Genomic DNA, 17,325 nt, shown 5'->3' on the forward strand with positions numbered 1-17,325 from the left:
GAGTACAAAGGGGCTTCAAGAGAAAACGGACAAATGAAATGGGCAGGAACAGTCAGGTGCAAATTAATACAGAGAAGTTTGATGAAGTTCACTTTGATGTACAAAACAAAGACATTTTGTTACTTAGAGAAACTGGGCCACAATGTCCAAAAAGACCAAGATATTCTAGTGCACAAAAGGAGAAAGGTAAATGTAGTAAGAGATTAAGAAGGTAACTGCTATTCTGGCCCTTATTATCAGAGATTTTGACTGTGGGAATAAAGTGAGACAAAGCCTCAATGAGACTACTAAGTATTGTGCAGTTTGGGTCATCTTGGCCAAAAATAAATACACTCGGCAACAGAGTGCAGCATAGATCGACTGGACTGGTTTCAGGAAATCAGCTTTTCAATACAAAGCAAAACTAAGTACCTCAGCATACATTCCCCAGAATTTACAAGTGGAGATCTCATAGAAATGTACAAAATTCTTATGGACTGAATGCTAAAATAACAAAGCACTAAAAATTCAGTCAAGTTACTTCTACAGTGAGAAAAGCTGTTGAAGTTTCATGTCTTTGACTTGCGCCACAGATGGGAAATGTTTGGCAATTCCAACTTCTTGATTCCAAATTGCAACAATTTCTTGCACAAAAGTATCAAGACTTCGATGTTCTGTCAGATAAATACCCTTTTTATGGTTGACCATTCTTGAACTAAGATGTTTATCATGATCCTGTGGAAACAGGCTGGTAAAATAATATGGCTAGCTCTGCCAAATGAAACTTTTGCTGAGATTTTAAAACAACCAGATCTGCATTGTGATTAATTTGTGTTTGTTTTACAAACATTCTAAATACAATTTCTGCAACCTAATTTTTTCAAGTTTGTAAATAAGACCAAGTAAAATAAAGTGTTGTTTATCTTTTGCTGGCAATATGCATTAGCACCAAAGTTCCTACAATGTCCCAAATGCTCAAAATTACATGGAACACTCCAAGGTTCCAGTCCAAAAATAAACATGCCTTCCACCTCAATAAAATTTTTGAATTTGCAGCAAATAAAGCCCAGAGAAAATCATCACAAACTGACATGATTAAATGGCTCCCTTGTGACTTCAGATTAGCTTCTGCAATGAATTAGCTCTTTCTCATAATAGTAAAACTCCTGCAAATTGGTTTTGTTATAACTTTTAAAGAGAAAGACAGACATTTTAAGGTCTCAATATTTTTAAAAATATATTTTCTGTATCTTCTTCAAGCAGCCAAATGCTAGGCTTTGCTGTGGTGTAAATTTTCCAGAATCTCAAACATTCCACCCCCCCCCCACCACCCCCGGGGGCAACTATGCACAACAAGCTGAATTGGGAAAGGGCCATTATTTTATTTATGTTAAATTTAAGATATCCTCTCACGTTTCAATGAAAGGTTTGACCATGACTTGGTGATTAGTGACAAATGTGTGTTGAAACAAGTATTAATTATGTAGTGCAGCTCAATGACTGATGACCTGCAGGCCATTATCTTAACCAATGGGTCCAAAACTGATCTAATTTCAGTGCAAACATTTCAAGCAGAGCTACATGGTTGCCCCAAAGCTTTTCTCTATCTTTTTTCACTGCAATTACTTTACTTCCAATAAGCTTCCCTCTGAGCTAGTTTATCGGACAAGTTAGTATATATCACCGGCACACCAGAAACTAAACCAACTAAAAATGACATAATACAGTCAACCATTATAAAGGTGAAGACAGAACTAAAGTTAATCAAAGTACGCTCATTATAATTTGCTTTAAGTGTCTGGAGAGATGATATAAAGGTACTGAATTGCTGGTTAAATAAAACTTCGTAACACAGTGACGGAACTGAAATAATGAGGATCAAAGAGAAACTGCAAAGGCATTTAAGCATCACAATTAAAAACTTAATATTTGCTGCAATTCCCAGCAATGGACACGGATAGAAATAAACGTGAAAGCACTTGTCACATCAAATCTGAATAAAGCTGCGTCTCACTTTTACCTTTTACATCAATCAGCTTATGACAAAGTGTGTCATGTCTTGAATTTACATACAATTGTCTGCCTGCACTGCACTCTCTCTGTAACACTACAGTCTGCCTTCGGTTACGGTGCTTTCTTTGTACTACTTCAATGTACTGATGAGCTGACATGATGTATATAGATGACATGCAAAACAATTTTTCACTGAAGCTTGGTATATGAGAATAATAAAACAATTTTAATTTACTGTCGCACAATTCTTAAGCTGCAAACCTTAATAGCAGTGGACAATTCTGTAATTTTAAACTAAATGAATTTCAGTGGATGACAGCAGCTGCTTGATTACACAAATTCAATCAGATTAGTAACCAGCATAAAAACAATACAAGCTGAAAGCATTCAAGAAATGAACACCGGCATCTGAACACATTTGTACAGAAATTCTCGGAGTTAAAGAAAGAAGTCTTGGCTCTTAAGTGCACTGCAATTGTTTGGCAATTATTCTTCCTAATCAAAAGGGATTCCTTCATAATGTCATAAGTGACAATTCCCACACTCAAAGCTCCAACTTCATTCTCACAAGCAGTATTCATTTACACATTTCAACCACACATTCAGGTAGCCAAAATCTAAATACAGTTAACAACTCCTTAAGTTATTTAAGTAATCCAAGGGGCTACCAACACCAAAAAAATTGCTAATGCACAAGATCTAAAATAAACACAAAAGTTGAAAATAGAGCATATCAAAATGCATCCCCGAAAAGTAAAACAGTGGGAACGTCCTTAATCAACGGCCTTGCAGCAAAACTACTGACTGCATGATGCTTATATCTTTGAATTTGCATCATGCATTGTAATAATAATACTACCACAAAGCATGAGCAATGTCACACAGGCCTCTCTTAAACGGTGGAATGATGTTAGGTTTAAATTCTGGAAATACACTACAACTTGGAATTTATGAAGATGGTTCTGCTTAGCAATAATGCGAAGAGAATAAATGTAGTGTAAATTAATCCAACTTCGCAATAACAATGACTAGGTTCATGAACAACAAACAACATTCAGGTGTTTCTTTGCCAAGACATTAGCATTCTTCAGGATTTATCCTCATCTTGCAGACAAAGCACAAAATTTTAAATGTACAAACTGTCACCATGCAACCTCCAAATGATTCAAAAAGCACATACACAATTTAAAAGCAGTAAATACCTGTATTGTCACCAGTATGGTAATGAAAACAATGGTTGTGGAATGAATGAAGACACAAGTTAACATTGGAAAGGTAGGAAGATAAAACCCAAAGGCATGGATCCAAAACAGCCTACACCAGGCACACAGATTCAAGTTGGCACTTGGCACTGGTATGGAATTTTCCTTATTTCACTGGAGTGCATGTTAGTATCAGCCACACAGGCCAGCTTTTTGAAATGCCAAGAGACATCTCTTCCTCTGATATCACCATAAAACTGCTACTCAGTGACTAAATATTCAGAGTACCATGTGGACAAGACCTCACGTGCATGGAAGATCTATTCCCAGTGCAAACTTGTTCAGTCCAAACACTAATGACTCGCAAGTGATCCATCCTTGAATCCACTGATGTAAGTATAATTGTCACTGTTGAAAGGCTACACTTATTTGGTACAAAGCCAAAGGTGATGACATAAACAAGTTGGATGATTCGTTTAATGTATGAATTAAATATCAGCAAGGCAGTTTTGAGTACATCTCACTTCCAGTATACAAGTGCTTATTGAAAAATAGAATTAATATCACAGTAAATTATGATGTACAGCTAGTTCATCTTACCAATGCTCTTTTCAAAACACTGATAAACAGAAATCATGTAAGAAAGATCGCCAAGGTCAAGACCCAACAGCCTTCTCAGAATTCTGGCAGGGTTCTCATAGGAAGAAAATGATGCAATCCTTTCCATCTCATACTGAATAACTCATCAACTGGCATCACCACTGATTCATTCAGCACGCACCAAAACTCATGGGTGTCCAACATAACTCAAAGCACATGGTCACAAAACCTATGGTCAATGCTATCTTCACATCTCCTAATACTGAACCACACCTCTCCCTCTATTAGAAGGGAGATTTCAACCAGCGAGCTGCTCAAGAAGATGAATGCAAAATTGATCCGTCAGTATTCAGTGCACTTTTCAGTCCACCAGCTTCATGTCTCACATCACAAGACTATTGTGAAGGCTACCATAACAGAGCAGCCTAACAAAGCAACATCCTATGCAGCATAATCTGAAATATTCGGGTCATTCTATCACAACTGTTTGTAGAAAAAAAAATTCTCAGAGGGAATTCAAAACTAAACTTGCCATTAAAATTTAGAATAACTTACTTAACATCATCTACTCAAAACAATTTTCTAACAAATATTATTCATGTTATTTTGTCATTAGCCTCATTATTTTCAGAAGTTCTTTAAACTTGGACCACCAAGGTAGATCTTTTATTTAAAAGTTACCCTATTTGGCACTGCTCACTTATCCAGAAACAACATTCCTCTATTTTTAAAATAGCTGGCATTGAAAGGGCATATATTGCAATTATAAAACTTAGCCAAGGTCATGTATTAACATCTAGCATTTAGAAACATTTCTTGCATTACTAATTTTACTATATCCAGTCAGAACTGCTTCAAACAATATGCTCTCCAAATCAAAATTTCATATCCTTTTCCCTTCTTGCTTTAGGGGGATAAATTAAAGCAATCACCTTCCCAGTTTGCACCAATTATAAAACTTCTTAAATGGACGTATAGTTTTAGGCGAGCATAATTGCATCATCACCAAGCAGTCTTGTGATTTTGTTGAAATATTCTTTCTTCCGCATTGCTCAACAAAACTTTCTGCTTCCAATTGCTGACGTACAGATGCCTCATTCAATAAACTTAAGGAGGCAGTGATAAAGTTTAAGGGAATGGGGGATTCTCAGATTCCTGTAAACAATGGATTCAGTACTGACTATGTCTGACTGCAGTATGTTTGAATAATGTCTCACAGCTGCTTTCTTTGGAGCAAGATAAGGGTTAAAGTTTGCCCAGATCCACATAAGATATCTCTGGGCTTTTCACACCTTTTGATTTTGACAAAAAGCAGTACCTGATGGAAATCAGACAGAACATTCCTTTCTTAATTAAAGCATAAATTTGACAGATGTTCTTATCTTTGTAATTAAGTTGTGGCTCCAGCAAACCAGGCAGGACATTCTTTTCTTTAATTAAGGTGGCTGGAGTGTCTAACAAATTGATTGTACTTTTGTATCAATAGTCCATTGACTTGGTAGGAGTAGTTATCAAACTGATTGTTCTCTGTATCAATAGTCCATTGACTTGACCGGAATGATTATCAAACTGATTGTTCTTTTGTATCGGTGGCCTTATAACTTCTGACAATTCTGACATCGGGCAGTGGACCTGTAGAACCGCCGGGGAGATGAGAAAGGGTCTCTCCCTGATGTCGGGTCCAAGTTCACTCGCCGGCTGAGCTCCAAGAAATAAACGAGTGAAAAGATAAGTAACGATCTTTTTGTGCTGTCGTTATTTGATCTAGCAAAGTTACGTTTACAGCAGGACACGGGAACTGTTGCATTTGAAGTTATCAGTGCAAAACAAAAATTAAAATCCTACCTAACTCTTAATTAAACATTATCTCCAATTCCAAAATAAAATCAGTATTTTATCTGCATAACCAATCTTGGTAAACACAGAAAGACGGAAATTAACGGCACCAAAACACAAGACACAACTGTTTTATGCCAAGCAGCAACAGAGCAATTGAAGATTTTCCCACTTGCCCTTGCATGCTACCAGTAATCCAGGGAATCACAAGTATGCTGAGTTAAATAACTGTGGATATCCCAAACATCAACATTTATTCATGGCACAGAGGAAGAAATTAGCCGACAATGCCTATGCCAGCCAAGAAAACATGATCCAAGCTAATCCTATTATGCATCTCTGGTCATATTTGTACAGACTGAGATACATGTTCTGATGCAATGATTCCAAGGACACGGATTCCTGTCAATCTTGCATTTACGTACATACTTGATTACATGGCCATAAACAAGGTCCGTCCAATTTTCTTTACCTGCGGCCCAAATTGACTGAAACAAATCAAAACCTTGGAAAACTGCTTTGAAGAATTATGGGCCCTCAAAAGTTATTACATATTTAATTTGCCAATTCCTTATGCAATTCCAAATTAAAGACAAGTGGCCTTTGTAATGTTATGAAATAATAATGCTGAAGTGCTGCATAAGCAGAACCACATCAACCTACTATGGATCTGGACAATACTCAACTAAATATTTTACTTAATGCTTGTTAAAATGCTTGTTATATGGGGTGTCAGGGAGGGGTAGCACCTCTGGTGGGAGAACATGTCGCGTCCTTTTCAGAGCGGTTAGTCCACCTTTGGTCCCCACCTGGCACTCAGCTCTCACCTGTGGCTCCCCGTAGCTGTTTGCATGCGACAGTGGCCACACCCCGGGCAACGGCTTCGACAAGCCGGCTAAACCAGGTGAGGGTAGCCGACGGGTCTCAAACCCTTGGTGAGATAGGGAGTTGTCTTTCCCAGCATGTGAAGACAGACTCCGGCGGATTGAGCGGACGAGACCAACGGAAGGTCCAATGATCAAGAAGGCGGTCTCTGCAAGCGTCATGGAACGTGTAGACCAGGACACGACACAGAAGACGTCCTGGTCATCCACTGTGCCTAGTCCCATCTCCAGCCGTCTAGACTCTGTCTTGCCACTGGACCCAGATGGGAATTGGGATGAGAGAGTGAGGCTGACGCTGCGCAACTCTCCCTCACTTAAATCCAAATCACGCGCTAGTCTCGACACCATCATTATGGTGTCGAGGTCCTCATGGACGTCAACGATGGACGAACAACAACAACACATCATATAAAGATATGCAAAGAAATGTTAAAGATTAATATAACAAATATTAAGGACATGAAGAATTAAAAGTTTGGAGTCTCATAACAGACTATGTGTTTTAATGGCCAAAATTTAATAAACATAATTATGTAAATAACAAACCAGATTCCTAAAATGAAAAGTTCTATTGACTGATCTGTAAATTTATTTTTCCAAATACAGTGCATCACTTCTGGAACTGGCTTGTTCTTGTCCTCTTGTCCAGATGCACAATAAACTGCAGACAAATTTATCATTAGAAGTATAGAAACAGGCACTTCAGCTTACCACATCAAACATGAAGTACACATGTTAATACCATAGTTAATATCCTTCCCAACATCCCTGCATTTCACTCACAGACACATTATGAGCAACTGAGACTGGTAAACTAACTGAAGAAAACACCAATTTTTTTGGAATTTGTAAGGAAATTGAAACAACCAGAGGTAAAACACAGAGTAAAGTCAGCACCAGAGTCAAGATTGAATCCAGATTCAGTCCACATACATCATGGTGTCACCTTACCGCTGATACAAACCATGACCTTCACAAGCTAAATTATGGACCATTGCCAGGCAGGAAATACTGAAAAACTCAAATAAGCATCTTTTGTGGCAACATGAATTTACAACATGCCATTCCACTTGCTATCACTGAAGTCAAACTTTTTACATAAAGATAAAGAACATGAATAAAATAAGTACTTTTTAAAATGATGTATCTTCCCAATGGGCAAATGAACTGTTGTGTTGAGCCATATGGCTGATCAGAAATGTCCAAATAGATCTTTAACTAGCTTGTAATATTGATAACTTGAAGTATCAGCACTTGAGCTCCACTGCTGCTCACTCAACGTCAACAAAACAAACTTCTAGGCTGCAGTAACAGACTGAAGGCATCTTTCCTGGATGCAAGATTGTCTTTCAACACCTGATCATGTTAATTTCTGCAGCAGATAAAGCAACCTGCATCACATGATAAATTGGATCCAGAGGCTTCCAAACAAAGTGAGAATGAGTGAGAGTGCATGTGAAAAAGAACACCAATTAGATGCAGCACCTTTGAAACGCCAGTGAGAGGTGGCAGTGCTTTTAGCAGCATTACATTGTACAAACAAGTGTCCAAAGTTCAAATGCCGATCTTTACTCTGCTGATTTTAGTTTACAAAGCACTGAAATCAAAATATAATGTAGTTTCCAAGCTCCCAGGTTAACCATTCATTTAAACAGTGATCACTTAGATGATGTTACTGCTCTAAAATAGTATGTGCATTGATCATAGATTCTAGAGCTGTCGGGGAAGAGTTTAAACTAATTTGGCAGGGGGATGGGAACCAGAATAATAGGGCTAAGGATAGGGCAGTCAATGCAGTGTATAGTGAGACTGTGAGGAAGGACAGGCAGATGATAGGGCAAAATTACATTCATCACCCTTTTCGATATTACCCCATGTGACACTCAACTGGGTAAGCTGAAGTGTTATATAGAGGCAATATCTGAAAGGGTGATGAGAACATGACCGATACTCTTATATATGAAGGTAGACAGTATACGGAATAAGGTAGATGATTTTATAGTGCAGTTAGAGATTCAGGTATAATGCTGTAGACACTGATTGGTGACTGAAAGGAGATCATAAGGAGCTGAACATACAAGGATACACATTGTATCAAAAGGAGAGGGTGGCGTGGCTCAGTTGGTAAAAAAAAAATCCTCAGAAAGGGGTTACATAGGATCGGAACATATTCAATCGTTGTGGGTAGAGTAAAAAAAATGCAAGGGTAAAAAGGCCCTGATGGGAGTTATATACAGGCCTCCAAACTGTAATCTAGATGGGGGTACAAATTATAATGGATAGAAAAGGCACAAAATAAAGGCAATAATACAATAGTGATAAGGGATTTCAATATGCAGGTAGATTGGGAAAATCAGGTTGAGCTGGATCCCAAGAGGGGGAATCTGCAGAATACCTACGCGATAGCTTTTTGGAACTTTGTGGTCGAGCCAACTAAGGGAAAGGCAATTTTAGATTGGGCGTTGTGTAATGAACCAGACTTGATGCGAGTGTTTAAGGTAAAGGAATCTTGAGGAGACAGTAATCGTAATATGATAGAATTCACCCTGCAGTTTCAGAGGGAGAAGCTAGAGTCAGATCTATCAGTATTACAGTGGAGTAAAGAGAATTATAGAGGCATGAAAGGAGCTGACCAAAGTTAATTGCAATGGAACACAAGCAGGCATGATGGCAGAACAGCAATAGCTGCAGTTTCTGGGAACAATTCAGAAGGCGCAGAATGGATACATCCCAAAGAAGCAGAGGACAATGATAGAAGACAAACTGGTATTCAGTTCACTTCATTTCAGCCAAAATCCCCCACCCTTGCCCATCCTGTCTGCCTTACTTCTCATGGATACCATCAAGTGCGTGGTGCAGAGAAGTAGGGTCCTTACCACTAAGTGCAGGAGTAGTTGTTGCCCTACAGCCATGGAGCTGATGGACAGTTTCAATTGCCTCAGTGCTGAACTGACTCCAAGGCTGTGGACTCACTTTCTGGGATTCTGCTGTTCATTTGAGCATATTATTTCTTTATTTTGTTATTGTTTGCACGATTTGTTCTTTTCTTGTATATTGGATGTTTGTCAGCCATTGTTATGTGGGTTTTTTGTGGATTCCATTGCATTTCTTTGCTTTGTTGACTACCTGCAAGACGAATTGCAAGGCTGTATACGGTATACATACTTTGATAAAAAATTTACTCTGAACGTTCATTTGTCAGTTAATAAACCACAAAGCCAGCCTTTATGCAGCACATGCAACTTAGATCATTAGCTTTTTAATGAGGTGACGATCAAATTTCAAACACAAAACAGTTCAGCATTTAAAGCAGTGTGCCATATTAACTACATTTGCATCAGCTACATTGTCAGAGCCAAAATTCATCTTTACATATTTATATGCTTATCCACAATTATCAGATACATAAAACTATTTGTTCCGAACTCAATAGATTCAATATGTATTTATACGGTTTTGTGTCAATTTGTATGCCAATTTATCATTCTGTTCTCAGTGCAAAACAAACCTTTAAAGAGAAAGGCCTTCTCGTATTCTGAATTAAATGTTATCAGCCTATTGTTACAATTATGTTCAAAGCCTCTGGAGCAGGGGTTCCCCACATTTTATGCCATGGACCAATGCCACTAAGCGAGGGGTCTGGGGACCCCAAGACAGGATCCCCTGCTCTCGAGCCAAAAGATGCGGGAGAAGACCAATAATATCCCCCAAACTGAGTGCATATTAGTTCTCTAAATAATTAGTGGCATGTCATTGCCCATACTTATTCACATGCTCGTCCATCGTCGTTGTCAATGAAGACCTCGACACCATTGATGGTGTCGAGATTAGCGCATGATTTGGATTTAAGTGAGGGAGAGTTACGGAGCGTCAGCCTCACTTTCTCTTCCCAATTCCCATCTGGATCCAGTGGCAAGACAAGAGTCGAGACGGCTGGAGATGGGACTAGGCGCAGTGGATGGCCAGGACGTCTTCTGTGTTTTGTTGTGCTCTACACGTTCCACGACGCTTGCAGAGACCACCTTCTTGACTGTTGGACCTTCCACTGGTCTCGTCCGCTCAATCCGCCAGAGTCTGTCTTCACATGCTGGGACAGACATTATTCACATATGGAGGATGGAAACCAATCTTGAGCAACAACTGATTATCTAAGCCACACAAAGTATAATCCCCTAAAGATAGACAAGCAATCTCAAAGATTGTGACAGAGTCTGGTTGGACAAGATGCTAAGCACTACATTCTGTTCTGAAGACCGCACTCCAAAGATATTTTACCCTCAGACAGAAGCACAGATTCAAAGGGCAAGACTTTGTGCGTTGAGTTCTGAAAACAAGTTGTACAGATAAGGCCTGTATTTCCTCAAATATCGAGTACATATCTGAGATTTTTAGAAATTATGTAGAAGATACTGTAGTCATTACAAAATTATCTACTCAAGTGAGCATAGGGGTGAAGAACTTTTAAAAATAGAAATATACATAAAAGATCCAGGAAACAAGGCTCTATTACTAGAGACAAAGCATGTTTTATCATAACAATTTTATTCCCCCCACCCCCCCCCACGGATGTAGAAAGGAGAAGAGCAATGAGAAAAGGAGGAATGAAGTCTCTTATGGATCAATTTATGCAATGACAATGGTCAGAAACCGCTCACATTACAGTCCAGTCCAGGAAGTTGTAAAGTGCCAGTCAAAAGATGAACTATATCATTCCATGAGCTCCTGATGCAATGATACCCAAGTAACAGCACTTTACTATTTGAACAAGCACTTTACAATCAAACTTACCATCTACAATTTCAGATCTTAATCATTGTCAGTTTTTGGATACGCTAATCCTGTCCATTCTTTAAATCCCATCCTCCCTACACTGCTCTGTACTTATTAAACCCAATTATAATCACAATTCCCCCAACAGATGCTGCATGCTTTGCTCACTTACTTTCTATTTTCACATTTCATGAAACAGACTAATTGCCAGTGATATAAGAAAGCAACAAGGACTGATACTGGAATGACCATCCTTGAGCGAGAACAACAAATAAAATTCTAAGACAGACTGACATTTCATTAGTGAGAAAATCTGAGGGAAAAATAGGAACATGAGGGTAAATCAAGTGCGAGTACATATCTATTAAGATCTAATAATTGGCAAAACAAGTTCAGGATCAAGTCATATTCCAATATTTCTTATAATGCAAAGGACTGCAAAAAAAACACAAGATATTACCTGCAGTGCAAGAGATACTATTACATCATCTGTCATTTGTTTCATCTGCTTGGCACACTATAGCTAAGAAATTGAAAGAAATGAATCAGGCTATCAGCTTGCACCATTAGAAGGACAGCAACATCTGGAGAATGCATATGCATAGTCAAATACAAAGTTCTCAGTGAATTCCTCTTTCAGACAGCACCCTTCACCACCACTCCCAGCATAGTCAAAGTAACCAAGTTAGCAGAAATTAAGCACTATCAACCATTTTCTTCCTTTTCAAAACTGAAAACATTGACATAACATAAACAAAACTTAATAGCATACCAAGCCTTCTTAATGCTGAACAAATCTGATTTAATGTTCATGTGGATTTTCATTTCAAAATTCCACAAACTTTGTCTTCATGTTTAAGATTTTAGCTTTTACCTTAATATTGTTACTTGTTCCACTTCATTTCAATGAACCCTGAATGGAATAATCAGGACATTCAAATTGAGGTGTTTAACCTTCATTGAAAAATATAGGTGGCAGAGAACACTTAGGAATTAGGCAAAGGAATGAACTAAGAATTCATTGGAGATTTGGAATCACTTCTGACAGAATGAACACAATTTTGCTGCTGTTCTAGAGATGTTGTAAGTATTCCCAACTTTAATTTCAGAGTAAGTACTTTTACTTGCAGTATCCATAGGCTTGAAAAAAAACAATTTGTGGGATGACAGACAATAGCAAAAGTATCAATGAGAAGGATTGGCACTGGTCCTTTGGAGAAAGCAGGGAATAGTGAGGAGACATCTGGTCAGAGAGGATAATGAGAGGCTGTTTATTTTGGCAGAGGGTCATGGAGTAGTGACACAAGGAAGATCTTTTCCCCTTATTGCAGGAATTTAATGGAGAGAGGCCTTCAAGAAATAACTGAATAAATGTATGAAGAAAAAATTACAAAACAGGATGAAGAACTTGAGTTGTTTAGATGAAGATCTGGCATAGACACAATGGAACAAATTACTTTTCTGTGCTGCAACATATTTGGAAAATTGTGACGGTAAATAACATTACACTACTCTGAAACACAGCTAAGAAATGTTTATCAATTTTTTGGGAGGGTAGGAGTAAAAAAAAATGTTAGGAACGATCTCATAAACCTTCCAACAAGAAACATTTACCCACATTACAATCTTGGTGGAGGACATATCACATTTGGACGACATCTAAATTAAAATCTTCACATGCTCAAGCAATACTTAGATTCGAATGTTTGAAAATTGAATCACATTAATTGCTGAAACTAGTCAACAGGAAACAGGGGTTGTTCAATTTGCACCTGAGTAATTCCAACCAACAATAAACAAACAGCAACTTTCAGATACGGAGCAGTTGACCAAATTATTGCAGATCATTAAACAGTCTGGCAAAAGGCCACAGAAAACAATCATTAACGGAGCCAAACGGACAGGCAGGTTGTCAGAGAAGGAGGAAGCTAGCAAAATACCCAAAGATGCAACTTATTAAAGTTCCAATAGACTGCCTATCAAGATCCACAACTAGTTGCTTCCATCAATGAACAGTGCTGTCACAAATCAAGTAATACTTCGTGTGCAACATATCTATAAAATCCGCTTTGACTCCCAATCCATCAGTTGCTATTTTCTCCATCAGTTAAAAACTACGTATGCTTCCAATCAATCGGAGACTTCTTTCTACTCTTAAAAAAATCCATTCATATTTCTTCTGATATTACATACATCCCTTCTCTTGTTCGGTTCTTGTGGTCAAAGTACTGTAGTTCGAGTTCTAAATCAAGTAGCAAATGAGGAGCGTTATTTAATAGTTTTTAACTATTTTCATTACACTGAGAACTGGATGAACAAATTATATATGACTTTTAAAAAAATATTTATTAAATAAAACCAAGTGCAGCTAATCTGATCATCTCATCAATCAGTACAGGAGAGACTACTGCAACATAAAATAGCTTGTACCACAGACAGTGTTAACAAAAGATACATCAGTGTTAACAACATATACCGAGATGTTCAGCCAAATTAACTGTTATTGGCTGACAAATTTAACCCGAGGGAGTCGGCGTTCACTTGTACCACTTCCCGTTCAGCTTCTGAATATTGTAGTGACGTCATGTAAAGGAGCGCTGCCCGAGAACACCAGATACTCCAAAACAGTACAACATATCTACAATGTGTAAAACTAAACTGACTCACGCAGTCCACTTAGAATTGTATCTGCAGGATGCCATTTATTACCATATTCTATTCTAACAATATAAAGGTTGCAAGTTAAACAAAACAATTCGAAATATTAATGTAGGTTCAGTCTGGATCAAAGGCTTATGATGCTTTTCCAGATACCTGAATAATGATTTCACTTTATCTCAATAATTTGACCGCAACAAGTTAAATGCAGCATACATTCACCTTTGCGAATTACGCAAATATAAACAAATTTAGAAGCAATGTCAGTTTATACGCATCCGCACACAAAGTTCAGCAAGTTAGAACCAAAGACAGAAACTTACACACGAGAATATTTACCACAACGATCAGTGGTATGGTACCATGGTGTTTTCCCGTAAGGATATTGCAGCTGCAAACTACACTTCTTTGCAAACTGTATATCCAAATAAGAATCACCGAATATGCTTGAACACCTTGTTTGATACCTTTACTTGTAATCACGAGCACAACACTGAACCTAATCGACAACACGCATAAATGTTAGCAGCCACTTGTTTTATTTTAATAAGCACAGCTACGGCCAGGATTAACATACAAAAGTTGGAACAACCGACGGAGGTAGAGAGTCTGTCCTCTCTCTGACTCGCTTTCATGGTGGATTTGGAAAATTGAAAACATTTAAAAGGGTAGGAGTTAAACAACCTGTAATCAACAGTTCATCGAAATCGCTGAAAACAAATCAGCCAATTTACAGTGCGACAAGCCTTTCGACATGTTTGATTTGCAAAATAAGAGCCAAATTGTCAGTTAACAAGCAGCCGAGTTACAGTTAAGTACTTCCCACGAAATAAACAGATTAGATACGACAGGGTGTGGCTAAGAAATTACAGGGTGATTTATGGGAATCTGTTTACAGTGAGTTGTTTTTCTGCAAACAGAAAACCTCTAAGAGTTAAAGTTTAAACGGATAGTAGGTAAATGGGTTAACAAAAGTGTCAAGAAAAGATTTTAGTCGGAGAACTGCGAGAAAATGAAACGAAGTCCCGAACTCTGGTGGATTAATAATGTCTCCTCTTTCGCTCACGCCAAGTGTTTACAACATTGTCACATGGAAGCGGACCTGAGCACAGCCGTTCTTACTCCACGAGTCTTTAAATCCCTTCCAAAGCCGAACAAAACTCGCCGAAATAAAGATTAAACGCGCTCATTTTCCAACAAGTTAGAATTAACGAGTTGGATCGGCCCTAGACCGAAAGCTTTTCGTTTCATTTCCGATAAGGAAGTGATTCTACAAAAATCGTTGGGTGTCCTAAAAATAATCCCGTTTTCGTCGGTACAAAAAAAAAGCGCCGAGTTGTCCTTTTCAATCCCCCCTCCTCGAAAAAAAACAGCGGTGCGGGGACAGAGAAATGTTAGCGATGTTGATTTAGGGAAATAAAAGTGGCGCCAAAAAGTCTCGGCTGTGCCGTCGCCAAATTGTGCCTTAAAAAGAGAGAGAAAAAAATCCCTTTCGAAGCTGTTTGTTTTCTCTCTCCTCTCCGAGGGAAGCGAGCGAAAAACCCCGCGGCTCGAAGCAGACCCGCTCTGCTGGCGGCGGGGCTGCGGGCCCCCTGCTCCTCCCTCCATCTTCTCTCCTTGGCCGGGGCGGCGGGTTAAATAAAAACAAACTGGGAGTGGAGCGGGGTGGGGAGGGGAGAGCCGGTGGGAGAAGAAGGAAGGACGGGCCCTGCTCGCCTCGGCCCGGCCCAGGCGGCCTGCCGCTCGGCGCGGCCTCCATTTTGCGAACATAGGCCACGAACAACAACGCAGCGCACTCCGGCCCTCCCGTAACTTTTTTTTTCTAGAATGTTCTCCACTATTTTTCTCTCCACAACAAAATCGTTTCCTTACCTTTTTTCCTCCTTTAAAAAAAATTCCACAACTGTTGTACTCCGTTTTACCCCTCCCCCGCGGTTCTCGATGTTTATTTACGTCCCGTGGCTCGGGCAGGTGAAGCCGTGCCCACTCAGACCGCCTGTCACTCGCTCGGCTAAAGTGCTTGTTGTTTTTTTACTGATTTTTTTAATTTTTGGGGGGAAGCGGCGGTTGATGTCGTTGCGCTCACTCCGACTGAAGGTGAAGCTGCCATCTGGCGGACAAAGGGCAGCCGAGGCGAGCCACTGCGCCCCCTAGCGGCGGTGCGGAGGTAAACGGCAGTGTTGTTGCCTTCCGGCCAGCCGGCACCCACTATCGGCGGCCCCCCTCCCCCCCAACCCCACTCTCCCTGAGGAGGCGTCTTGCGCTCCCCCTAACGGGTGGAGGGCACAACTACAAGTCATTTCATGCCAAACCCGAACTGGGAAACAAATAATTCGGCTGGAACAAGTCCGGAAATGGATTTGAACTGTAAATAAAATTGGCTGTTGGCAGTTGCAGTTTAAAATACAGCAACGCACTATTATTGTTTTACTTGATAATTCAACAAGCAGGTAACCCTACTTCGATCATTATATGCCAACTTCAAATACCATTATTACCACTACCAAAATGCAGGATTAAATCATTTGATCAAAATGGGTTGCAGAATTACTTACCATCTGTGAGAATTAATGACTATACTATTTCCAAAGTGCCTGAAGACATCTTCAGTTGTGATTGGACAAAACAGATGGTGCAAAATGGCAGTTAAAAACTGAGCTCCGAATACTTAAGTTAAATGACCCTCACTCTTCATAAATACTACCTGATATGATTATTTTCAGCATTTGCAATTTTAGCATTGAGGTGAGCTTATTCCGCAAAAGGAATGTGCAACCAAATCAATATAAATAAAACAACTGTGTTCACTGTGCATCACACAGATTAGAAGTTTAAGTTTAAAGATGTTTCCAACAATTGAAATAAATATTTATATCCGTTGGGAACATTATAATCAAGGGAAGAAAAAAATTTCATTTGTTCAAATAACACAGAAGATGAATAAAATATTCTTGGGTTTACAGCCGGGTACTGGTATCGATTATAACTGACGTTTTGATGACATACTCCGCCATCTTCAAGAAGGCTGGAAGCCCGAGAAGAGTTGATTCATTATGTACATTGGGAAAACACCAAATCCTTTTAGTACAGAACATTTTCGGGGACCAAATCAAAGAAAATAATGAATAGGGGGCAAGTGTAGGCCATATGCCCCCTAAATCATGACTGATATTCAACTTCATACTCGATATTCCTGATTATCCATATGTCTTTGCAATGCATCACAGTCCACGTGACAATAATAAACCAAGACAGTGTTTGTCCCTCCTGCTTGTCATGCTATCTCAACCAAATTTTTCATATTAGCTATACCTCTCCATACTTATGCATATGACAATGAATTCAACTTGACATGGTCCTCCAGGATAAAGGCTTCCACAGAT

At 39.1% G+C, this 17,325-nt stretch overlaps 1 protein-coding gene across 5 annotated transcripts in view; it reads right to left on the reverse strand.

The window, feature by feature from the left end:
• stag2b (STAG2 cohesin complex component b) overlaps positions 1 to 16,073 on the reverse strand; it is a 176,725-nt gene extending 160,652 nt beyond the window's left edge. For 3 of the 5 annotated variants that reach the window (XM_063060945.1, XM_063060944.1, XM_063060942.1), the window contains exon 1: positions 15,815 to 16,073. The gene's annotated coding sequence lies outside the window, so the exon portion shown is untranslated. Of the gene's footprint in view, positions 1 to 15,044; positions 15,697 to 15,814 lie in introns of those variants that run through there. The other 2 variants (XM_063060947.1, XM_063060943.1) reach the window with 2 other exon arrangements.
• Between the last annotated feature and the right edge of the window lie 1,252 nt (positions 16,074 to 17,325).

Source organism: Mobula hypostoma, chromosome 10 (genome assembly GCF_963921235.1).
Source record: "Mobula hypostoma chromosome 10, sMobHyp1.1, whole genome shotgun sequence".
Lineage (NCBI taxonomy): Eukaryota > Metazoa > Chordata > Chondrichthyes > Myliobatiformes > Myliobatidae > Mobula > Mobula hypostoma.